The following is a 25,896-nucleotide window of genomic DNA, read 5'->3' as shown; positions in this document are numbered from 1 at the left end:
TTTTGATCCGGGGGACTGAATCCCCGGTCTAAGTGCTGCATAAAAACAATCACTTCTCCATCTTGAGGTTCAGGAGGGCATTCAGAATCCGGGACACGCCAATGAAGGACTCTTTTGGAGGCCAAAGCGCTAGTGGTGACATATGCATTGATTTGAGACTCCGTGATCTTGGATGGAACCCAATTACAGGCAGAAAATTGTTTGGCCATTCCGGAAGAAAAAACCGTGAAAGGAAAATAAAAGCCGGTTTACGATTAACAGTTTACGCATATTATTCAGTATTAAACCGGCAAAATTGTCGTCCAAATTTCATTGGCGGTTTAAGAGAGGGCTAATGGTATATGACGGATTGGTCATCAAATGTTAAACCTCCCGTAGGCAGAAGGGCCTGGGTTCAAAATCTGCTAAGTGTTGACAGAAATAGGTTTCATACAATGATGGAGTTAATTTGGATCTACCAAAGTTTCAGTAAGAAAATTTTCTGCGATCTATAAAGGTGTAGCAAAGCAGAGAAGTTCGTGCGCTCTATTAAGAGAATATGTGCAAGGAGGAAGACCTACTAAGTACTAATTTGGATGCGGAGCAATTATCACACGGGATTTATACTACGGTTGAATCAAAAAGCTATGTCAGCAGTGAATATGGAAAGACTAGGGATGAGCACCTATGAACGCAGATGAAAACAGGAGCCCTAAAATATAGATCTAGGGTTATGAGGAAGAGGCTTACCGGATGCGCAAGATAGCGGAGGAACGCCAAAGATCTCTGGTACAAACCAGGTTGATGCAGCAGCCTTTGCTGATGCAGTGTTCGAAGGTCGAGGGCGGCGGCGGAGCTTCAGGGCTGGGGTGTCGCGAGGAAGAAGAAGAAGTGCGGAAGGAGAAGAAAGGAAAGGGCCCCCGGGTCTATTTATAAGGAAAATGGATAAAGACCAGCGCGAAAGTCAAGGAGTCAAAAGCGGCGACTGGCACAACTGTCGCCTCGATTTCCGGGATAACATTAATAAGAGGAATCTTTTTATTCGTTTTTTACAGAGATGACATCATGATGATCCATTGCTGTATTTAGAGGATGACGTCACGGCGGTTTAACAAAGTTTATGAAGCAAAGGAAGATGTTCATAGGATTTTCCTAAGTACTGAAGATTGACATGGATAAATTCAAATCACTCTCGGGCCTAATGTTGGGGATATAACTATTGAGTACAAACCGCCCAAGAGGGGCCGGTTTACACTCAACCGTATTGAAGCCCATGAAGGTTAGAGGATGGCGTTTTACTATGCAACTTAGATGCCCGGAGCCTAAAGGCGGATTAGGGTCCATATTGGTAAACCGCCATAGTCATGTAACTTGTATTGTACGATAAGGAAGGGAGAGACCGAGCCAAACACTTGTGTGAGTCGGCCTCGGGACTCTGTAGACGGGCCGGGCGTCAACCCGTGTATATAAGGGGATGACCCGGCGGCAGTTCAGGAACAAGAAACACAACTCGAGAGCCAGGCATAGCTTGTTTAGCTCCCTGGCTAGCGAGACCCCAATAATCCCATCACAACTAGACGTAAGCCTTTACCTTCATCGAAGGGGCCGAACTAGTATAAAATCCCTCATGTCCTTTGTCCGGTTTAACCCCTTTTAAGCTAACTAGTCGCGATGGCTCCACGACTAAGTCCTTACACGAGGACATCTGACGTGATATTTCCACGACACTTCCCATGCTCGTATCTGAAGATGTCTACTACCTATAATGTTTTGAACTGTACATCATCGCTCAGGTAATTACCAAGATTGGTACTGGGTACTAGCCCCGGATGATTAGCGACGATATCTCTAGACACCTTGAGTGGGGGTGCATGATTGCTTCGCCTGCTCGCCGAGCTGGGGATTTTTTTCCCACTTCTTCGTTCTGCTAATCTGGCATCACTGGAAGTACTTCCCGACCACCGCGCTTTACAATATGTCCTTGCAATACAATGGTTATAGTTGGATTCCAGCGGAGGCGGTGCTGGTCGCTTAAGGACATCTAGAGTGCGCTTCACTTTCACCGGATCAGCCGTTTCCTTCGGAGGTAGAGGTTTCCATTCAAAATGGTTCTTCACTTCGGCTTGCACAATGTCATCGGTTTCCTTGTCAGTCCTCTCATATGGTAACTTTGAGGAGGCTTTAGGCTTGGACCATAATTGAATTTCTTCCCGCCTCTTATACTGCTAGCCGTCGGAGAGGTGGTGTCTTTCTTCCGTCATTGTTGACGCGGCGGAGTCCGCTGACACGCCGGAGGAGGCGGAGGAGGAGACGGAGTGCTCCGACACACCGGAGGAGGTGGAGGAGGAGGCGGAGTGTCCTCACGCGCTAGAGGAGGCGGAGGTCGAGGCGGAGTGCCCTGACTCGCCGGAGGAGGAGGAGGAGGAGGCGGAGTGCCCTGATGTGGCGGAGGAGGAGGCGTCCAGTTTGGAAGCTTGATGTAATCCTTTTTCCATAGACAGGTACCCTTAAAGCATTTTCCAGATGAATCTCCCCTTCATCTATAGGGTAATCAAGCTCCAGCTCGTCAAATCCCTCCATTATTTCATCCACCGTCACAACAGCATAGCCATGTGGAATCGGACGGTAATGAAAAGTTCCCTCAGCTTGAGGAGGTACAACAGAGCCAATCGCTGCCTTCAAAGTCAGGTTCTGGCATGTTGTCATTAGCTTGCAATGTTCAGCCTCCGTGATACTATCCACGGGGTAGGAAGGAGCCGTGAAATCAGGCTGAACGAGTTCCGTGGAAGCCACACTTCTTCTCCGTTGAGATGGTGGGGTAGCTTCTGGGGCAGCGTCGAAGCAAGGATCTTCGTGCCACTGACATGGTTGGCCGATAGCTCGCTGGCTCTCAAGTTGATCCTCTAGGTTTGCTAATCTTGCACTGATCCTCTCTATTTTGGTTGCTTTCTCTTTCCTCTTTCTCTCTCGGCTTCTATAACCACCGCTGTCAGGAAACCCATGCACCCACGGAACGGAGCCTGGTGTACCTCGTGTTCGTCCAGGGTGCTCAGGATTCCCGAGGGCCTCTGTCAGCTCATCCTTCTCTCTGTCAGGAATGAGCGTCCCTTCCTGCGCTACCTTGATATATTTCTAAAGCTTCTGGATGGGTATTGCAAGTTGCTCATCCGTCCAAACACACTCCCCTATTTTTGGGTCCAAAGTTCCCCAACCCTGAAGAACCAAGTCCTTGAACGATAAGGCCAGTGCAATGTCACTGGTTGGACCCCTTTAGAAAGCAGGCCTTGCTCAGCTTTGTCCCACAACGGTTGGGCTTTGTAGTAGCCACATGACCCCATGTGATGGTAATACTTCTACTTTGCAACATTTTGCTTGTTTGTCAATGACCTTTTCTTACCCTTCTTCGATTTCTTGTAGGCCACAAATGCGGGCCAGTGATCTCTTGTCTTCTCATATCGACCAATGAATTCTGGAGTCTTCTCTTTGTTGAAAAACTTTGTGTTCAACTCTTTCTTCCAGTTCCTGAATAGTTCTGCCATCTTCTTAAAAACAAATGCCTAGACCTTTGGCTCTATAACTAGGTTATTCGGCTCCTCCTCTGGCGGCAGGCTGAAATTTGTCATCAGCGAGGTCCAAAGATTGTTCTTCTGTCTATCCTGGACATAAGAAACTTCAGGGTCGTACTTATTCTTATTCCATTGCTAGATGCTGATCGGGACACTGTCCCCAACAACAACTCCGCACTGATCGTGAACCTTTCATCCTGGCACAACCTTTTATTCGGGCCTCGTCTTCTTACGGAAGTTTGGCTCGTTCCGGAGAGCTAAAATAAGAAAGAAGAGTTAATATATGTACATACCAAAACAATTAATGCATCAAGTCAGCACTGGCTTAATTAATATATATATATACCTCGCCGAACTTTTCAACAGTTAAGGCTCCTTCCTCCGTTTTGTCACCGGAGCCGCCATCATGATCTCCTTCCTCCGCGGTTCGGTCACCGGAGCCGTCATGAACTCCTTCATCCTCCATTGTTGGATCACCGGAGCCGTCATCCTCTCCTTCCTGACCATCAGTGTCATTGAGAAACAACAAGGGATCACTTCCGGCGAGGATTATATCCCCCAACAACTATTCTTGTTCTAAGTCTCTTCCATAGTTTCTGCAAATATTACAACATGGCAATATACAAACATGAGAGATGGATTAGTGTCAAACATAGACCTAGCAAATCTCAACAAGGAATCATATGCACAAACATAGACCTAGCTAATCACAAAAATGAACATAACAATTACGAGTAGGGGCGGGAGGGGGTAGATTGACAACACTTTTTCTTCGTCTAGGGTTTGGGTGTTGGAAATATGCCCTAGAGGCAATAATAAAAGTATTATTATTATATTTCCTTGTTCATGATAATTGTCTTTTATTCATGCTATAACTGTATTATCCGGAAATCGTAATACACGTGTGAATACATAGACCACAATTATGTCCCTAGTGAGCCTCTAGTTGACTAGCTCGTTGATCAATAGATGGTTACGGTTTCCTGACCATGGACATTGGATGTCATTGATAACGGGATCACATCATTAGGAGAATGATGTGATGGACAAGACCCAATCCTAAGCCTAGCACAAAGATCGTAGTTCGTATGCTAAAGCTTTTCTAATGTCAAGTATCTTTTCCTTAGACCATGAGATTGTGCAACTCCCGGATACCGTAGGAATGCTTTGGGTGTACCAAACGTCACAACGTAACTGGGTGGCTATAAAGGTGCATTACAGGTATCTCCGAAAGTGTCTGTTGGGTTGGCACGAATCGAGAATGGGATTTGTCACTCCGTGTAAATGGAGAGGTATCTTTGGGCCCACTCGGTAGGACATCATCATAATGTGCACAATGTGACCAAGGGGTTGATCACGGGATGATGTGTTACGGAACGAGTAAAGAGACTTGCCGGTAACGAGATTGAACAAGGTATCGGTATACCGACGATCGAATCTCGGGCAAGTACAATACCGCTAGACAAAGGGAATTGTATACGGGATCGATTGAGTCCTTGACATCGTGGTTCATCCGATGAGATCATCATGGAACATGTGGGAGCCAACATGGGTATCCAGATCCCGCTGTTGGTTATTGACCGGAGAACGTCTCGGTCATGTCTGCATGTCTCCCGAACCCGTAGGGTCTACACACTTAAGGTTCGATGACGCTAGGGTTATAAAGGAAGTTTGTATGTGGTTACCGAATGTTGTTTGGAGTCCCGGATGAGATCCCGGACGTCATGAGGAGTTCCGGATCGGTCCGGAGGTAAAGATTTATATATGGGAAGTCCTGTTTTGGTCGCCGGAAAAGTTTCGCACTTTATCGGTATTGTACCGGGAGTGCCGAAAGGGGTCCGGGGGTCCACCGGGGGGGTCCACCTGCCCCGGGGGACCACATGGGCTGTAGGGGGTGCGCCTTGGCCTATATGGGCCAAGGGCACCAGCCTCAGGAGGCCCATGCGCCAAGGAAACTTGGGGAGGGAAGAGTCCTCAAGGGGGAAGGCACCTCCGAGGTGCCTTGGGGAGGATGGACTCCTCCCCCCCTCTTGGCCGCACCCCTTCCTTGGAGGAAGGGGCAAGGCTGCGCCTTCCCCCTCTCCCTTGCCCCTATATATAGTGGAGGGGAGGGAGGGCATCCATACCTGAAGCCCTGGCGCCTCCCTCCCTCCCGTGACACCTCCTCCTCTCCCGCAAGTGCTTGGCGAAGCCCTGCAGGATTGCCACGCTCATCCACCACCACCACGCCGTTGTGCTGCTGCTGGATGGAGTCTTCCTCAACCTCTCCCTCTCTCCTTGCTGGATCAAGGCGTGGGAGACATCACCGGGCTGTACGTGTGTTGAACGCGGAGGTGCCGTCCGTTCGGCACTAGGATCTCCGGTGATTTGAATCACGACGAGTACGACTCCATCAACCCCGTTCACTTGAACGCTTCCGCTTAGAGATCTACAAGGGTATGTAGATGCACTCTCCTTCCCCTCGTTGTTGGTCTCTCCATAGATAGATCTTGGTGACACGTAGGAAAATTTTGAATTTCTGCTACGTTCCCCAACAGTGGCATCATGAGCTAGGTCTATTGCATAGATTCTTTGCACGAGTAGAATACAAAGTAGTTGTGGGCGTTGATGTTGTTCAATATGCTTACCGTTACTAGTCCAATCTTGTTTCGACGGTATTGTGGGATGAAGCGGCCCAGACCGACCTTACACGTACTCTTACGTGAGACAGGTTCCACCTACTGACATGCACTTGGTGCATAAGGTGGCTAGCAGGTGCCAGTCTCTCCCACTTTAGTTGGAACAGATTCGATGAAAAGGGTCCTTATGAAGGGTAAATAGAAATTGGCATATCACGTTGTGGTTTTGCGTAGGTAAGAAACGTTCTTGCTAGAAACCCATAGCAGCCACGTGAAACATGCAAACAACAATTAGAGGACGTCTAACTTGTTTTTGCAGGGTATGCTATGTGATGTGATATGGCCAAGAAGAATGTGATGAATATATGTGATGTATGAGATTGATCATGTTCTTGTAATAGGATTCACGACTTGCATGTCGATGAGTATGACAACCGGCAGGAGCCATAGGAGTTGTCTTAAATTTATTGTATGACCTGCGTGTCAACATAAACGTCATGTAATTACTTTACTTTATTGCTAACCGTTAGCTGTAGTAGTAGAAGTAATAGTTGGCGAGACAACTTCATGAAGACACGATGATGGAGATCATGGTGTCATGCCGGTGACGATGATGATCATGGAGCCCCGAAGATGGAGATCAAAAGGAGCAATATGATATTGGCCATATCATGTCATTATTTGATTGCATGTGATGTTTATCATGTTTATGCATCTTGTTTACTTAGAACGACGGTAGTAAATAAGATGATCCCTTACAACAATTTCAAGAAGTGTTCACCCCTAACTGTGCACCGTTGCTATAGTTCGTCGTTTCGAAGCACCACGTGATGATCGGGTGTGATAGATCCTTACGTTCACATACAACGGGTGTAAGACAGATTTACACATGCAATACACTTAGGGTTAACTTGACGAGCCTAGCATGTACAGACATGGCCTCGGAACACAGAAGACCGAAAGGTCGAGCATGAGTCGTATAGAAGATACGATCAACATGAAGATGTTCACCGACGTTGACTAGTCCGTCTCACGTGATGATCGGACACGGCCTAGTTAACTCGGATCATGTAATCACTTAGATGACCAGAGGGATGTCTATCTGAGTGGGAGTTCATAAGATGAACTTAATTATCCTGAACATAGTCAAAAGACCTTTTGCAAATTATGTCATAGCTCACGCTATAGTTCTACTGTTTAGATATGTTCCTAGAGAAAATTTAGTTAAAAGTTGATAGTAGCAATTATGCGGACTAGGCCCGTAAATTGAGGATTGTCCTCATTGCTTCATAGAAGTCTTATATCCTTAATGCACCGCTCAGTGTGCTGAACCCCAAACGTTGTTTGTGGATGTTGCGAACATCGGACATACACGTTTTGATAACTACGTGATAGTTCAGTTAAACGGTTTAAGTAGAGGCACCAAAGACGTTTTCGAAATGTCGCGGAACGTATGAGATGTTTCGAGGGTTGAAATTGGGATTTCAGGCTCGTGCCCACGTCAAGAGATATAAAACCTCCGACGATTTTCTTAGCCTACAAACTAAGGGAGAAAAGCTCAATCGTTGAGCTTGTGCTCAGATTGTCTGAGTGCAACAATCACTTGAATCGAGTGGGAGTTGATCTTCCAGATGAGATAGTGACGTTTCTCCAAAGTCATTGCCACCAAGCTGCTAGAGCTTCGTGATGAACTATAACATATCAGGGATAGATATGATGATCCTTGAGGTATTCGCGTTGTTTGACATCGCGAAAGTAGAAATCAAGAAGGAGCATCAATTGTTGATGGTTGGTGAAACCACTAGTTTCAAGAAGGGCAAGGGCAAGAAGGGATACTTCATGAAACAGCAAATCAGCTGCTGCTCTAGTGAAGAAACCCAAGGTTGAACCCAAACCCGAGACTAAGTGCTTCTGTAATAAGGGAACAGCCACTGGAGCAGCATTACCCTAGATACTTGGTAGATGAGAAGGCTGGCAAGGTCGATAGAAGTATATTGGATATACATTATGTTAATGTATACTTTACTAGTACTCCTAGTAGCACCAGGGTATTAAGATACCGGTGCAGTTGCTAAGTGTTAGTAACTCGAAATAAAAGAGCTACAGAATAAACGGAGACTAGCTAAAGGTGAGCTGACGATATGTGTTGGAAGTGTTTCCAAGTTTGATGTGATCAAACATCGCACGCTCCCTCTACCATCAAGATTATTATTAAACCTGAATAACTGTCATTGTGTGTTTGCGTTGAGCATAGACATGATTGGATTATGCCTATCGCAATACGGTTATTCATTTAAAGAGAATAATGGTTACTCTATTTATTTGAATAATACCTTCAATGGTCTTGCACCTAAAGGAATGGTTTATTGAATCTCGATCGTAGTGATACACATTTTCATGCCAAAAGATATAAGATAGTAATGATAGTACCACTTACTTATGGCACTGCCATGTAAGTCATATTGGTATAAAACGCATGAAGAAGCTCCATGCTGATGGATCTTTGGACTCACTCGTTTTTGAAAAGTTTGAGACATGCAAACCATGTCTATTGGTGTATACGCATGAAGAAACTCCATGCAGATGGATCGTTTGGATTCACTTGTTTTTGAATCACTTGAGACATGCAAATCATACCACATGGGCAAGATGGCTGAAAAGCCTCGGTTTCAGTGAGATGGAACAAGATAGCGACTTGTTGGAAGTAACACATTTTGATGTGTGCAGTCCAATGAGTGTTGAGGCATGCAGTGAATATCGTTATGTTCTTACTTCACAGATGATTCGAGTAGATGTTGAGTATATTTACTTAATGAAACACAAGTCTGAATTATTGAATGGTTCAAGTAATTTCAGAGTGAAGTTTAAGATCTTCGTGACAAGAGGATAGAATATCTATGATATGATCATAGAGATGAATATCTGAGTTACGAGTTTTGGCACACAATTAAGACATTGTGGAAATTGTTTTGCAATTAATACCGCCTGGAACACCATAGTGTGATGGTGTGTCCGAACATCATAGTTGCACCCTATTGGGTATGGTGTGTACCATGATGTCTCTTATCAAATTACCACTATTGATCATGGGTGAGGCATTAGAGACAACCACATTCACTTTAAATAGGGCACCACGTAATTCCATTGAGATGACACCGTATGAATTATGGTTTAGAGAAACCTAAGTCGTCGTTTCTTAAAAGTTTGGGGCTGCGACGCTTATATGAAAAAGTTTCAGGATTGATAAGCTCGAACCCAAAGCGGATAAAATACATCTTCATAGGACACCCAAAACAGTTGGGTATACCTCCTAATTCAGATCCGAAAGCAATATGGATTGTTTCTTGAATCGGGTCCTTTCTCGAGGAAAAGTTTGTCTCGGAAAGTTGAGTGGGAGGATGGTGGAGACTTGATGAGGTTACTGAACCGTCACTTCAACTAGCGTGTAGCAGGGCACAGGAAGTTGTTCCTGTGGCACCTACACCAACTGAAGTAGAAGCTTATGATAGTGATCATGAAGTTTCGGATCAAGTCACTACTGTACCTCGTAGGGTGACAAGGATACGTACTACTTCAGAGTGGTATAGTAATCCTGTCTTGAAGGTCATGTTGCTAGACAACAATGAACCTACGAGCTATGGAGAAGCGATGGTGGGCCCAAATTCCGACAAATGGTTAAGAAACCATGAAATCCGAGATAGGATCCATGTATCAGAACAAAGCATGGACTTTGGTGGACTTGCCCAATGATCGGCAAGCCATTAAGATAAATGGATCTTTAAGAGGAAGACGGACGTGGACGGTAATGTCACCGTCTATGAAGCTCGACTTGTGGCGAAGATTTTTTCACAAGTTCAAGGAGTTGACTACGATGAGATTTTCTCATCCGTAGCGATGCTTAAGTCCGTCGGATTCATGTTAGCATTAGCTGCATTTATGAAATCTGGCAGATGGATGTCAAAACGAGTTTCCTTACCAGTTTTCGTAAGGAAAGGTTGTATGCGATACAATCAGAAAGGTTTTGTCGATCCTAAGGATGCTAAAAGGTGTGCTGGCTCCAGCGATCCTTCCAAGGACTGGAGTAAGCATCTCGGAGTTGGAATGCTTTTTGATAAGATGATCAAAGATTTTTGGTTTATACAAAGTTTATGAGAAACTTGTATTTCCAAAGAAGTGAGTGAGAGCACTATAGAATTTCTGATAAGTATATGTTGTTGACATATTGATGATCAGAAATGATGTAGAATTTCTAGAAAGCATATAGGGTTATTTTAAAGGTGTTTTTCAATAGAAAACCTGGAATAAACTACTTGAACATTGAGCATCAAGATCTATGAGGATGGATCAAAACGCTTAATGGTACTTTCAAATGAGCACATACCTTGACATGATCTTGAAGGTGTTCAAGATGGATCAGTCAAAGAAGAAGTTCTTGCCTGAGTTGTAAAGGTACGAAGTTAAGACTTAAAGCTCGACCTCGACAGAAAAGAGAGAAAGGACGAAGGTCGTCCCCTATGCTTTAGACGTAGGCTCTACAGTATGCTATGCTGTGTACTGCACCTGAAGTGTGCCTTGCCATGAGTCAGTCAAGGGGTACAAGAGTGATCCAAGAATGGATCACAGTACAGCGGTCAAAGTTATCCTTAGTAACTAGTGGACTAAGGAATTTTCTCGGTTATGGAGGTGATAAAGAGTTCGACGTAAAGAGTTACGGCGATGCAAGCTTAACACCTATCCGGATAGCTCTAAGTAGAGATACCGGATACGTATAATGGAGCAACAATTTAGAATAACTCCAAGTAGAACAGTTATTTGAAATGGCTCCAAATAGAACGTGGTAGCTACATCTAGGAGATGACATAGAGATTTGTAAAGCACACACGGATCTGAAAGGTTCAGACCCGTTGACTAAAAACCTCTCTCACAAGCAACATGTCAAACCCAAGACTCTTTGGATGTTGGTCACATGGTGATGTGACCTGTCAGTGTTAATCACATGGTGATGTGAACTAGATTATTGACTCTAGTGCAAGTGGGAGACTGTTGGAAATATGCCCTAGAGGCAATAATAGAAGTATTATTATTATATTTCCTTGTTCATGATAATTGTCTTTTATTCATGCAATAACTGTATTATTCGGAAATCGTAATACATGTGTGAATACATAGACCACAATTATGTCCCTAGTGAGCCTCTAGTTGACTAGCTCGTTGATCAATAGATGGTTACGGTTTCCTGACCATGGACATTGGATGTCATTGATAACGGGATCACATCATTAGGAGAATGATGTGATGGACAAGACCCAATCCTAAGCCTAGCACAAAGATCGTAGTTCGTATGCTAAAGCTTTTCTAATGTCAAGTATCTTTTCCTTAGACCATGAGATTGTGCAATTCCCGGATACCGTAGGAATGCTTTGGGTGTACCAAACATCACAACGTAACTGGGTGGCTATAAAGGTGCATTACAGGTATCTCCGAAAGTGTCTGTTGGGTTGGCACGAATCGAGACTGGGATTTGTCACTCCGTGTAAATGGAGAGGTATCTCTGGGCCCACTCGGTAGGACATCATCATAATGTGCACAATGTGACCAAGGGGTTGATCACGGGATGGTGTGTTACGGAACGAGTAAAGATACTTGCCGGTAACGAGATTGAACAAGGTATCGGTATACCGACGACCGAATCTCGGGCAAGTACAATACCGCTAGACAAAGGGAATTGTATACGGGATCGATTGAGTCCTTGACATCGTGGTTCATCCGATGAGATCATAGTGGAACATGTGGGAGCCAACATGGGTATCCAGATCCTGCTGTTGGTTATTGACCTGAGAACGTCTCGGTCATGTCTGCATGTCTCCCGAACCCGTAGGGTCTACACACTTAAGGTTCGATGACGCTAGGGTTATAAAGGAAGTTTGTATGTGGTTACCGAATGTTGTTCGGAGTCCCGGATGAGATCCCAGACGTCACGAGGAGTTCCGGAATGGTCCGGAGGTAAAGATTTATATATGGGAAGTCCTGTTTTGGTCGCCGGAAAAGTTTCGCACTTTATCGGTATTGTACCGGGAGTGCCGAAAGGGGTCCGGGGGTCCACCGGGGGGGTCCACCTGCCCCGGGGGGCCACATGGGCTGTAGGGGGTGCGCCTTGGCCTATATGGGCCAAGGGCACCAGCCTCAGGAGGCCCATGCGCCAAGGAAACTTGGGGAGGGAAGAGTCCTCAAGAGGGAAGGCACCTCCGAGGTGCCTTGGGGAGGATGGACTCCTCCCCCCCTCTTGGCCGCACCCCTTCCTTGGAGGAAGGGGCAAGGCTGCGCCTTCCCCCTCTCCCTTGCCCCTATATATAGTGGAGGGGAGGGAGGGCATCCATACCTGAAGCCCTGGCGCCTCCCTCCCTCCCGTGACACCTCCTCCTGTCCCGCAAGTGCTTGGCGAAGCCCTGCAGGATTGCCACTCTCCTCCACCACCACCACGCCGTTGTGCTGCTGCTGGATGGAGTCTTCCTCAACCTCTCCCTCTCTCCTTGCTGGATCAAGGCGTGGGAGACGTCACCGGGCTGTACGTGTGTTGAATGCGGAGGTGCCGTCCGTTCGGCACTAGGATCTCCAGTGATTTGAATCACGACGAGTACGACACCATCAACCCCGTTCACTTGAACGCTTCCGCTTAGCGATCTACAAGGGTATGTAGATGCACTCTCCTTCCCCTCATTGTTGGTCTCTCCATAGATAGATCTTGGTGACACGTAGGAAAATTTTGAATTTCTGCTACGTTCCCCAACATTGGGTGGCCTTGATAGTTGGCCGGGTGAGCGGACCGCCTCTCTCATGCATGTCCGACGTCCCCCCTCATGTCGAAGTTGTCGGGGTTATACTTTTAGGAGAGGACACTTTGCGGAAAATAATCGCTATGAACATAACAATTACGAGTAGGGGCGGGAGGGGGTAGATTGACAACGACGCTCTTTCTTCTAGGGTGTGGGTGGCCTTGATAGTTGGTCGGGCGAGCGGATCGCCTCTTTATCATGCATGTCCGACGTCCCCCCTTATGTCGAATTTTTCGAGGAGGGGTAAATTTTAACTAATAGTGAGTCTTTTAATTCACTCATTTTGAATATATGAACATTTTAACTTATTAACTTAGTAACTTGGTAAATTTTAACTAATTTCTATGAACTAAATAAATATTCTATGAATAAAAAAACAACATGTGATCATTTTCTATATAGTTACATCCATCCATCCATCCATCCACATACATATATACATGGACAAAAAAATGCTATGAACAGAAAAACATCATGTGAACATGACTAAAAAATTCATCATATTAAAAAATACACTACGGGAGGGCCGTTTTGGCTCTTGGGAGCATATGCTCCCTAATGAACAGTGATTCTACGGTGAAAAAACAAAAATATGTATAGTGTTTTAGTGTGACAATGATCACATAAATTGTTTTTGACATATACATACATTACATAAACATATACATACCAGGGCAATGGTCACATATATTTTTTCATTTTTTATCAAATTTGGAGGTAACATTTGTCGTTCGACTTGTTTTTTGACAATGATCACATATACATACATTACATAAACATGTTTAATAATAAAAAAAGAAAACGGCCGGGGCAGCACGGCGGCTCACAGCGGGGCTTGGGCGACGACGGCGACGACAACGACGAGGCAGGGGCGAGGACGCTGACGACTACGATGGGGCAGGGGCGCGGCCGGCGATGGCGGGGACGGGGCGGGGCAGGGGCGCGGGCAACGGAGATGATGGCGATGGCAATGGTGGCGGACGGTGTCGGGGCAGCATGGCGGTGTCGACGTGCTCGGCATCGTCGGTGGCAAATGGTAGATGAAGACTGAAAAATTTCTAAGTGTTTGCTTATATACACAAAGCATTGGTCCCGGTTCATGGCAACCACGAACCAGGAACAATGCCCACCTTTTGTCCTGGTTTGTGCCACCAACCGGGACTAAAGGTCCATTTTCAGCAGCCCAAAGGGCGGGAAGGACAGACCTTTAGTCCCGGTTGGTGCCACCAACCGGGATGAAAGGTGGGCATTGATCCCGGTTGGTGCCACCAACCGGGGTGAAAGGTGGGCATTGGTCCCGATTGGTGCCATCAACCGATACGAAAGGGCTGTGGCTGGCACCACGTCGGGCGGGTGGATGTTGTTTAGTCCAACCTCGCTAGCTGAGAGGCGTCGAGAGTGGTTTATAAGTGCGGCTGCGCCAACCCTCTCGAGCTCCTCTCTTATGCAGGCGTACGAGCCTAAACGCACACTCTATGCATGTGGGCCTACTGGGCCTGCTATGAGCCTGCATCCTGACCCAACTAGCGGGTTGGGTTTCTAGTCGTATGTAGGCAGCGGTGGCCCAGTAGGCAGCATTTTTTAATTTTTTTTTCCAGAATTTTTGTTTTGTTTTTTTGCTTTATTTATTTTCTTTTGTTTCTTCTTACAGCTAAATACTTAGAGTTTTTGAGTGATTCTTTTTTATTTAGGTCACAAAAATTATAAACTTTCTGTTAGTGCCATTAGTTTTCAAATTTGAATATTTTAAATTTGAATTCTTTGAAATTTGTGTGAATCACTAGTTTGTGAATAACTTTACTTTAAAAATAGATATTTGAGTGATTCTTTTTCTTGCTATTTAATATTAGTGTGTTTTATCATTATATTAAATTTGGCAATTTTTTGGTTATTTTAAATGGGTGTTTTAATAAAAAATAGATTTTGTTATTCTAGTTTGCTATTAAAGTTTCTAAAAAAATACTTTACAAAAAGTCTTTTTGCTATTAATGTTTTGAACAAAAAATAATTTGATAATTTCAGTTGCATAAATTTTATATAATTTTAGTTTAAAAAGTACTAGAGCTTTATAAAATCTTTTTAGTTAATTCTTTTTGCTGTTGAAGAATATTATAGTTTTGTTTTAGTTGATCATAACAAAAAATAATTAATTCTTTTTAGTTGCATAAGTTTATATAATTTCAGTTGCAAATTTTTTATTTTTTATTGATTCTTTTTAGTTGATTCCTTTTGCTATTAGAGTTTTATAAAAACTTTTTAGTTGATTCTTTTTGCTATTGAAGAATATTATAGTTTTGTTTTAGTTGATCATAACAAAATATTTTAATTGATTCTTTTTAGTTCATTCTTTTTGCTATTAGAGTTTTATAAATATTTTCTAGTTCATTCTTTTTGCTATTAGTTCATTCTTTGAGCTTAATGACCCTGAAATTGAAAAAACACTAATGAACTCTGAAAAGGTTGAAACTTGGCATGGTATCATCATTTCACCCACATAGCATGTGCTAAAAAGTTGAGATGGTTACAGCAAAAACTGGATGCACTTCATGTACAAAATGGACAATCTCTTTCGAAGTATCAGGGTTTCGGACGAAAACTCATCTGTTACAAAGGGATTTCACTTTTTTGAAGTTATTTGAACTCCAGACTTTTTGTGTGTTCAAAATGCACCATTCAAAGCCAGATCATAAATTTTCAACCTTTTCTGACTCCATTTGGTATTTTTCATGCATTTACTCATTTTTTTAGCCAAATGACCTTGAAATTGAAAATCACTACAAATGAACTCTGAAAAGGTTGAAAGTTGGCATGGTATCATCATTTCACCCACATAGCATGTGCTAAAAAGTTGACAGTGTTACGGCAAAAACTAAATGCAATTCGTGTACAAAAGGGACAATCTCTTTCGAAGTATTAGGGTTTCAAACGAAAACTCATCTGTTACAAAAGGGATTTCATTTTTTGGAAATTATTTGAACTATAGACTTTTTGTGTGTTCAAAATGCACCATTCAAAGCCACATCATCAATTTTAACCCTTTTTGGTTTCATTTGGTATTTTTCATGCATTTACTTATTTTTTGAGCTAAATGACCTTGAAAATGAAAAGCACTACAAATGAACTCTGAAAAGGTTGAAAGTTGGCATGGTATCACCATTTCACCCACATAGCACGTGCTCAAAAGTTAAGAGGGTTTGGGCAAAAACTGGATGCACTTCGTGTACGAAATGGACGATCTCTTTTGAAATATCAGGGTTTCGGACGAAAACTCATCTGTTACAAAAGGCATTTCATTTTTTGACATGTAACTGCAGTGATATTCTAGATCAAAGGCGTCATCAGAATAGTTGTGGAGAGAAAGTCTTCATTTTTTCTTCGCGTGTGTCCCTTGCTTATTGCGCCGTAACCATGGATAATCTTCATCATTTAATAGGGTGCTTGGGTCCGCCTTTACTTTGAAGGGAGGAATTTCATGAAACTTTTCATAATCTTCAGACATGTCTGTCTTGCCCTCCACTCCCACGATGTCTCTTCTCCCTGAAAGAACTATGTGGTGCTTTGGCTCATCGTATGATGTATTCGCTTCCTTATCTTTTGTTTTTCTCGGTTTGGTAGACATATCCTTCACATAGAAAACCTGCGCCACATCATTGGCTAGGACGAATGGTTCGTCTGTGTACCCAAGATTGTTGAGATCCACTGTTGTCATTCCGTACTGCGGGTCTACCTGTACCCCGCCTCCTGACAGATTGACCCATTTGCACTGAAACAAAGGGACCTTAAAATCTTGTCCATAGTCAAGTTCTCATATGTCCACTATGTAACCATAATATGTGTCCTTTCCCCTGTTGGTTGCTGCGTCAAAGAGGACACCACTGTTTTGGTTGGTTCTCTTTTGATCTTGGGCGATCATGTAAAATGTATTCCCATTTATCTCGTACCCTTTGTAAGCCAATACAGTCGAAGATGGTCCCCTGGCCAACGAGTACAGCTCATCTGCAACAGTGTTGTCACCCATGAGATGTGTTTGCAACCAACTGCCGAAAGTCCTGATGTGTTCACATGTAATCCATTCGTCACACCGCTCCGGGTGTTTGGAGTGTAGAATATTCTTGTGTTCATTGACATACGGGGTCACCAAGGTAGAATTCTGTAGAACTGTGTAGTGTGCATAAGACCAAGAATGTCCGTCCCTACATATTATTGAGTCTGCTCCTAGCCTGCCTTTTCCAGTCAGTCTCCCCTCATACCACGAGTGAGGGAGACCAATCTTCCGAAGGCCAGGAAAGAAGTCAACACAAAACCCAATGACCTCCTCTGTTTGATGGCTCGTGGAGATGCTTCCTTCTAGCCTAGCACGGTTACAAACATATTTCTTTAAGACTCCCATGAACCTCTCAAAGGGGAACATATTGTGCAAAATTACAGGGCCCAGAATGGCAATCTCATCGGCTAGATGAACTAGGACATGCGTCATGATATTGAAGAAGGATGGTGGGAACACCAGCTTGAAAATGACAATACATTGCTGAAAGCACAAGTGCTCCCTGGATGGTTTTGGTAATTAATGTCAACATATCTCTTGTTGGACTACTACTTTTATCTAGTATATTTCAGATAAGTCCAAACAATGGAGTGGCATGGACAAGAGGATGTGGAACCCCTTCAAGATTCTAAGGACAAAGGATTGGCTTAAGCTCAAAGCTCGGGACTCTACATTTTCTATTTTAGTGATCCAAGATCACATTGAGTCCATAGGAAAGCCAATACTATTAAAAAGGGATGAGGTGTTGCTTAATGGCTTGCTTGCTCACAGTGCTTAGTGATATGCTCCAAAGCCCTCAACCACTTTCTCATATCCACATATGTCCCAAACCAAAAGCCAAACTCGGCCCCACCGATTTGATCTATCCGGCGCCACCGAGTTCAGTTGACATAGCCACTGCCAAAAACCCTAATTAATTCGGTCTCACCGATGAGATCTCGGTCTTACTGAGGTGGGCTTGCAAACTCTCTGTTACCTATTGCAATAATTTGGGTCTCATAGAGATATGCAATCGGTCCCACTGAGTTTTCCTGACCAACTCCCTGTTTCACTTATTACCAAAATCGGTCCAACCAAGTTTGTGTAATCGGTCAAACCGAGATGAGATTCTACCCTAACCCTTGCACATCGGTCGGACCCAGTTGATCATATCGGTCCCACCGAAATGCCTAATGGTCACACCATGAACTAAATCGGTCCGACCGAGTTTTCTGATTCGGTCCCACTGAGTTTGGTAAATTGTGTGTAATGGTTAGATTTTGTGTGGAGGCTATATATGCCCCTACACCCTCTCTTCCTTCGTGGAGAAAGCCATCAGAACGTGCCTACACTTCCAGCATTCATTTTCTGAGACAGAACCACCTACTCATGTGTTGAGGCCAAGATATTCCAATCCTACCATATGAATCTTGATTTCTAACCTTCCCCAAGTTGCTTTACACTCAAATCATCTTTCCACCAAATCCAATCCTATGAGAGAGAGTTGAGTGTTGGGGAGACTATCATTTGAAGCACAAGAGCCAGGAGTTCATCATCAACACACCATCTATTACCTTTTGGAGAGTGGTGTCTCCTAGATTGGTTAAGTGTCACTTGGGAGCCTCCGACAAGATTGTGGAGTTGAACCAAGGAGTTTGTAAAGGCAAGGAGATCGCCTACTTCGTGAAGATCTACCCTAGTGAGCCAAGTCCTTCGTGGGTGATGGCCATGGTGGGATATACAAGGTTTCTTCTTCATGGACCCTTCCTGGGTGGAGCCCGCTGTGGACTCGCGCAACCGTTACCCTTCGTGGGTTGAAGTCTCCATCAACGTGGATGTACAATAACACCACCTATCAGAACCACGCCAAAAATCTCCGTGTCTCCAATTGCGTTTGCACACTCCAATCCCATCCCTTTACTTTCTTGCAAGTTGCATGCTTTACTTTCCGCTGCTCATATACTCTTTGCATGCTTGCTTGAATTGAAATGTGTTTGCTTGAAATTGTGCCAATCTATCACCTCAACTTGAAAAACTTAAAAACTGCCAACTTTATTTTTTGAGGGTCTAATCACCCCCCTCTAGACACCTCTTCTCGATCCTTTCAATTGGTATCAGAGCATTGGTCTCCATTGCTTTGGTTTAATCACCATTGGAAGAAGATGGATGAGTCTATGTTGGGGAGTCTTAGACATAGAGTGCCTATACTTGATGGAGAGTACTTTCATGAGTGAAAAAATGAGATGCTTGTGATTTTCAATTAATATTATTTTAACAAGTACATTACAAGGCCTTGTGCACCTCATGTTGATCCTATGCATCCTACCCTTGATGATTCCATTGACATGATCCACAACCTTAAGACTGTTAATCTTATCACTAGAGGTTTGCCTAGAAACTTGATTGGTTGCTTGCCTAGTCTTGATTATTCCTACACTATATGGAGATTTCCTGAGGAAAGATTTCCAAGCTATTCCTTGCAAAACTTAGATGAAATTCTTCATAAGTCTATTGCCTTGAATAAGATGAACTCCAATGATCCTAAGTTTGGTGATTGTCTATTCGAGCTTACTAATCCCATTCGTGCCAAAGGAGATGTTGGAATCATTAGCAATATTATTTCTGAAGCTATTAGAATTCATAGAGATGAACATTGTCAAAATCATTTATATAATGAATAATTCTCTCTAGGAAATGATCATTTGCAAAACGATGTTGAACATGGATACTATGATGAGGATGATGATAGTAACTATGATCTTGATGATGCAATGAGACACTTTGGCCTTATGGCTAATCTTTGCAGCTACGTGGCTGGAGGAAAGGAATGGGTCCTTGATAGTGGATGTACCGATCACATGACCGGAGATAAAGATATATTTCGTGAGCTTGCTGAAAACGATGGTCCTCGAAAGTATGTCACTTTTGGTGATAACTCAAAGGGCAAGGTGGTTGGCCTCCGTAAGGTGGCCATCTCACATGACAGCTCCATACAAAATGTCATGCTCGTTGAATCTCTTGGCTACAATTTACTTTTGATGTCTAGACTTGCTGATTTTGGTTTCAATGTACTATTTACTAAAGTAGATTGCCAAGTGTTTCGAAGAGATAATCATAAAATGGTCTTTACTGGTATATGTAGAGGTGATCTATACATTGTTGATTTTACTAAAAAGGCTCAACCTAGAACTTGCTTAATTGCTAAATCTTCTAAAGGCTGGTTATGGCATAGATGGTTAGGTCATGTCGGCATGCGAAACCTTGACAAGCTTATTAAAGGTGATCATATCCTTGGTGTTAAAGATGTCATATTTGATAAGGATAGACTTTGCAGCGCTTGCCAAGTAGGAAAACAGGTTGGAGGAAGCCACCCCGTGAAGAACATCATGACCACAAGGAGACCGCTCGAGCTACTTCACATGGATCTTTTCGGTCCCAACGCTTACAAAAGTCTCGGTGGAAACTCATTTGGTCTAGTTATAGTTGATGATTTTTCAAGATTTACGTGGGTGTTCTTTCTTGATGATAAATTGCAGGTCCAAAAGATCTTCAAGAACTTCGCTAGGAAGGCCCAAAATCAATTTGAAGTGAAGATCAAGAATGTTCGCAGCGACAATGGAACAGAGTTCAAGAACGCCAATGTGTACACCTTTCTTAACGAAGAAGGGATCTCACATGAGTTCTCGGCTACGTACACGCCTCAACAAAATGGATTTGTTGAGAGGAAGAATCGGACGCTCATCGAAATGGCGAGAACGTTGCTTGATGAGTACAAGACGCCAAAGCACTTTTGGGCGGAAGCAGTTGAGACAATTTGTCATGCAACAAATTGCTTGTATCTTCACAAGCTACTCGGCAAGACATCATACAAGCTCCAAACCAGTAACAAACCCCAAGTTGGATACTTTCGAGTATTCGGCTCAAAGTGCTACATTCTTGATAAGCATCGTCGTTCTAAATTTGCTCCAAAATCTCATGAAGGATTCCTACTTGGTTATGGCTCAAACTCTCACACTTACCGTGTCTACAACAATTTCACCCGAAAGGTTGAAGAGACGATAGATGTGAAGTTTGATGAATCTAACGCTCGCAAGTAGAGCAATTGCCAATTGATGTAGGAGACAAAGACCCTTCGGAAGCAAACCGAGACTTGTCTATTGGCAAGATCTGTCCAACGGAGGTGAAGGAGAGTACCTCGTCTGTCCAATTGGAAGCTTCTATCTCACGACAAGGTGAACCAAGAGTTGACATGGAAGTATCCACAAGAGGGACACACCAAGATGAAGAAAATGAGGAAGTACACCAAGATGAACCTCATCAACCTCCTTCTCCACCACGACAAGAGAACGACAACATCAACAATCAAGAAGAAGAACAAGATGATGAAGAAGATGTTCCACCCCGATCAAAAGAAAAGCTCACACGAGTTCGAGCAAGAGTCGCCAGAGACCATCCCGTCGAGCAAATGTACAATGATATCCAAACCGGGAGAATCACTTGCTCTAAATCTTATTTGGCTAATTTTTGTGAACATTATTCATTCATCTCTAGCATTGAATCTATGAAGGTTGAAGAAGCATTGGAAGATCCGGATTGGATAAATGCCATGCATGAAGAGCTACACAACTTTGAGACAAACCAAGTGTGGACATTGGTCGAGAAGCCCGACAACAACCACAACATCATCGGTACCAAATGGGTGTTTCGCAACAAGCAAGATGAAGATGGAGAAGTAGTTCACAACAAAGCACGTCTCGTCGCCCAAGGACACACTCAAGTCGAAGGTATGGACTATGGTGAGACATATGCCCCCGTTGCTAGACTTGAGTCCATTCGCATATTACTTGCCTATGCTAATCACCATGATATCACCTTGTACCAAATGGACATTAAAAGTGCTTTTCTAAATGGTGAAATTGAGGAGGAAGTTTATGTTAAACAACCTCCCGGCTTTATTAATCCTAATAAACCCAATCATGTTTAAAAACTTCACAAAGCTCTTTATGGTCTCAAACAAGCCCCTAGAGCATGGTATAAATGCTTGACCAAGTTCCTTATTGAAAAAGGCTTTGAGATCGGTAAAATTTATTCTACTCTTTTCACAAAAAGGGTTAATGGAGAATTATTTGTGTGCCAAATTTATGTTGATGATATTATATTTGGTTCAACTAACCCCCATTTTAGTGAGAAATTTGGAAAGCTAATGTCGGAGAAGTTTGAGATGTCCATGATGAGTGAACTCAAATTCTTTCTTGGTTTGCAAATAAAGCAAACTAAGGAAGGTACCTTTGTCTCTCAAACAAAGTACACCAAGGACTTATTCAAGAAGTTCAATATGCAAGAATGCAAAGGTATGAGTACACCCATGCCTACTAGTGGACATCTTGACTTGACTAAAGATGGTGAACCCGTTGATCAAAAAGCTTACTGCTCTATGATTGGTTCATTGTTATATCTATGTGCTTCCCGTCCTGATATTATGCTAAGTGTGTGCATATGCGCACGACATCAAGCGGCCCCTAAAGAATGTCATCTTAAGGCTGTGAAAAGGATAGTGAGATACTTAATACATACACCAAATTTTGGCATTTGGTATCCAAAGCGGTCTTCTTTTGATCTTGTTGGCTACTCTGATTCGGACTATGCCGGAGACAAGGTCGATAGAAAGTCCACTTCGGGTACTTGTCAATTTCTTGGTAGATCTCTTGTGTCTTGGTCCTCAAAGAAACAAAACTCGGTATCCTTATCCACCACCGAAGCGAAATACATTGCCGTCGGTTCATACTGTGCTCAATTACTTTGGATGGCCCAAAGTCTTAAAGATTATGAGATATATGTGAAACATGTTCCATTGCTTTGTGACAATGAAAGTGCTATTAAGATTGCTCACAATCCCATGCAACATCCTCAAACTAAGGATATTGAGGTTCGTCATCATTTCATTCGAGATCATGTTGCTAAAGGAGACATTGACCTTAAGCATGTTCGTACCGATGAGCAATTAGCGGATATATTCACCAAACTGCTTGATGAGAAAGTATTTTGCCGGTTGAGAGGTGAATTAAACATCATTGATGCTTCAAACTTGGAGTAGGAACTCCATTTGGATACATGCAAGGCATGAGCCTTTGTCTAATCCTTGATATTTCTCTTATAATGATAATCATATGTCTTGGATATATTTGCACCTTGCATGTTATGTAACCCTTGTAGGTACTTGGATGAATCTAAATCTATGAGATTGCAACTCACTCATATCTTGAGAAATCTCTACATCACCAAGTCACTACAATACGGTGGTTAAAACAAGGAAGCATGAAACCCTTCAAACATATCCTTTGACAATGTCTATTTTCTTTTGGTATCATATTTCATGATTGTCATTTTGGATACACAAGTGCTATTCCTTGCAAGAATAATTCATGTAGGTAGATGAACTCCAATTACAAGTGGTGCTCCAAATGAACTACATCAACCTTGAGCATCCCACACAAGTTCAACTACATGATAAATATCAACACCACCACCCAAGGTATGTTATTACATCTTAGAGAAGCTTTAACCCAAGTCATGGGTCAAAGCAGCTCAACAAGATGTGAATACATCAAAATACTTCAACAAAAAATGGCAACCCCATTTTGGGCTTAAACAATGAGTATGACCTATGATCAAGTGTCTTCAATTGACTCCTAAGTCAATATACTCTATCATAGGTGACTTTGTCGCTGACCAATTCTAGATGAAGTTCTCTGTTGTTTCTCTGTGCCCTTGCATTTGTCTCTTGCATGCTAGTTCCCCTTTCAAAAAAAAACTTCATCTAGATTTCTTTTCTTTTATTCTCTCTGTTATTTTCTGCATTTCCCTGCATCCAATTCATTGCAAATCATTTAGTTAATTCCCTGGAAATCCTTGTGAGATCTTATTGGCTTAGTGAGCTGAGGTAACTAGTGCTTTTTCTCTGTGATGAACTCGGACACACTGGCTTGTCTCTTTCGGTCAAACCGAAACATTTCGGTGCCACCGAAGAAAACAACTTGGTGTAGCCAATTTCAATGCTGAGAAATAATTTGTCATTTGCTTCCTGCACATTTTGTTCCAGCTCCACTCAATGATTCTTATCTTCTACCAGCACCTTACTTTTCCCTGCTACTGCAATGTGACTCAAGGACCAAACCTATTTTGACTCACACTCTAGAAGAACCCTTCTTGGAAATTAATGTCAAAGGGGGAGAGAGAGCTCACATCAAAGCTTAATCATATCAAGGGGGAAAGAGAGCTAAATTATCACATCAAAGAGAGACCCCAGTTGCTTGGTATTCAAAGAGGAGAGAAGTCACATGTCTTTAGAGGGGAAAGACTTGTTCATGTTGTTTATGTATTTTCTTTTCTCTGATTTTCTCTTCCTTATCTTCTCCTCGTATCCCATATAAGATTCAGGGGGAGCAAGTCATTTAAGGGAAGGAAATCTTCGAATTCATTGCATATCTTTACCTTTTGAGGACATGTCTACACTCAAATCGAGTACCTAGTACTCACTCTCTACATGTCATCCCAATCTTGGTACTCTTGTGGTTTGCTGCTCTTGCTCAGTCTAGTAGATGTGTCTGTGTTGTCTAACCTTGTTTACTTAGGTTCATCTCTTCCAAAGCTAGCTCAAGACCACTAGGTAAGTATATGCATCACACTCATGTGCATGAGGGTCGGTGTACTAAAGCAGGGGCACTACTTTGTACCCCTTACTAAGTGCACGGGCAGCCAGAGCCGCGCCCACGACCACACTAAGCAGGGCAGAGGGAGGAGTTAAAGCCGCAGAACGGTCAGAGCAACACCAAGACCAGAAGGCCAAGAGGGCAAGGCGGTTCTCCCCGGCAAGATCCTTGCCGGGGCAGCCTCCGCAGCTTCGGCAGGAGCCTTGTCGGGGCAACTTGCCCAGTCCCGCACCAGCGAAGTGCGCCACCCTTGAGCCTCAAGGGCTCCAACACCACCAACAAATCACGTTGGGACCAAGGCTCGGGAGGCGCCCCATGTGATGGCATGCATATCTTTGTGAAGACAAGGATCACACAGAGTTAGATGAGGATTAGAAGATGACGAGCCTTGGCAGAATCCTTGCCATGGAAATCCACAAGACCCCTGGTAAGACCCTTGCCAGGGGCGACCACAACACCACGGCAAGACCCTTGCCGGGGCCCCGGCAAGGCCCTTGCCGAGGACATCCGCGGGGCCATAGCCAGGCCCACACCCGCCAAGTTTCCACCATCGCTTCCATGCAGTTGCCAGCCTGCCAGCTAGGCAGACGCCTGCATGTCAACAGGGGGCCTCAAGGCCAACTCGGCGACGCCTACGTGGTGGCATGCAGATCTTCATGAAGACCTTTCCACCGTGCCACCTCAGCTGCCTGCTAGCTTACATGGCACCACGCGCCCCGCTGGCCTGGACACGTGTCGGAGGAGGGTGGAGCGGCGACGGTTAGGACGGGTGTTAATCTCTGTCCCTGATAAAGTGAGGGACACCTAAGGGGGCGCATTAAATGCGTCTTGTCCCGTAATGGCTAGCAATAAGCTTAGCCACAGTACCCCGATGCCACCTCCTGTGTGCCACTGTAGCGATCCCCTTGACTATAAAAGGAGGCCCGAGGCATGCAGGAGTAGATTCAGACACTGGGACAAGTTACACTCACGGTAGCTAGATCAAGAACTCCAAGAACAACCAGATATACACTAAAGCAGGACTAGGGTGTTACGCTTCCTCGCGGCCCGAACCTGGGTAAACGACCTGTTTGCTTGTGCTGATTGCTGGTCCTGCTCTTCTCATGACCCCGCGCCCCGCAACCGTAGGAGGAATTCCTGTGATCCCATTGGTGTCATTTCCACCGA

Source organism: Triticum dicoccoides, chromosome 4B (assembly GCF_002162155.2).
Source record: "Triticum dicoccoides isolate Atlit2015 ecotype Zavitan chromosome 4B, WEW_v2.0, whole genome shotgun sequence".
In the NCBI taxonomy this organism is placed as follows: domain Eukaryota; kingdom Viridiplantae; phylum Streptophyta; class Magnoliopsida; order Poales; family Poaceae; genus Triticum; species Triticum dicoccoides.
Note: the sequence above shows the minus strand (reverse complement) of the source record.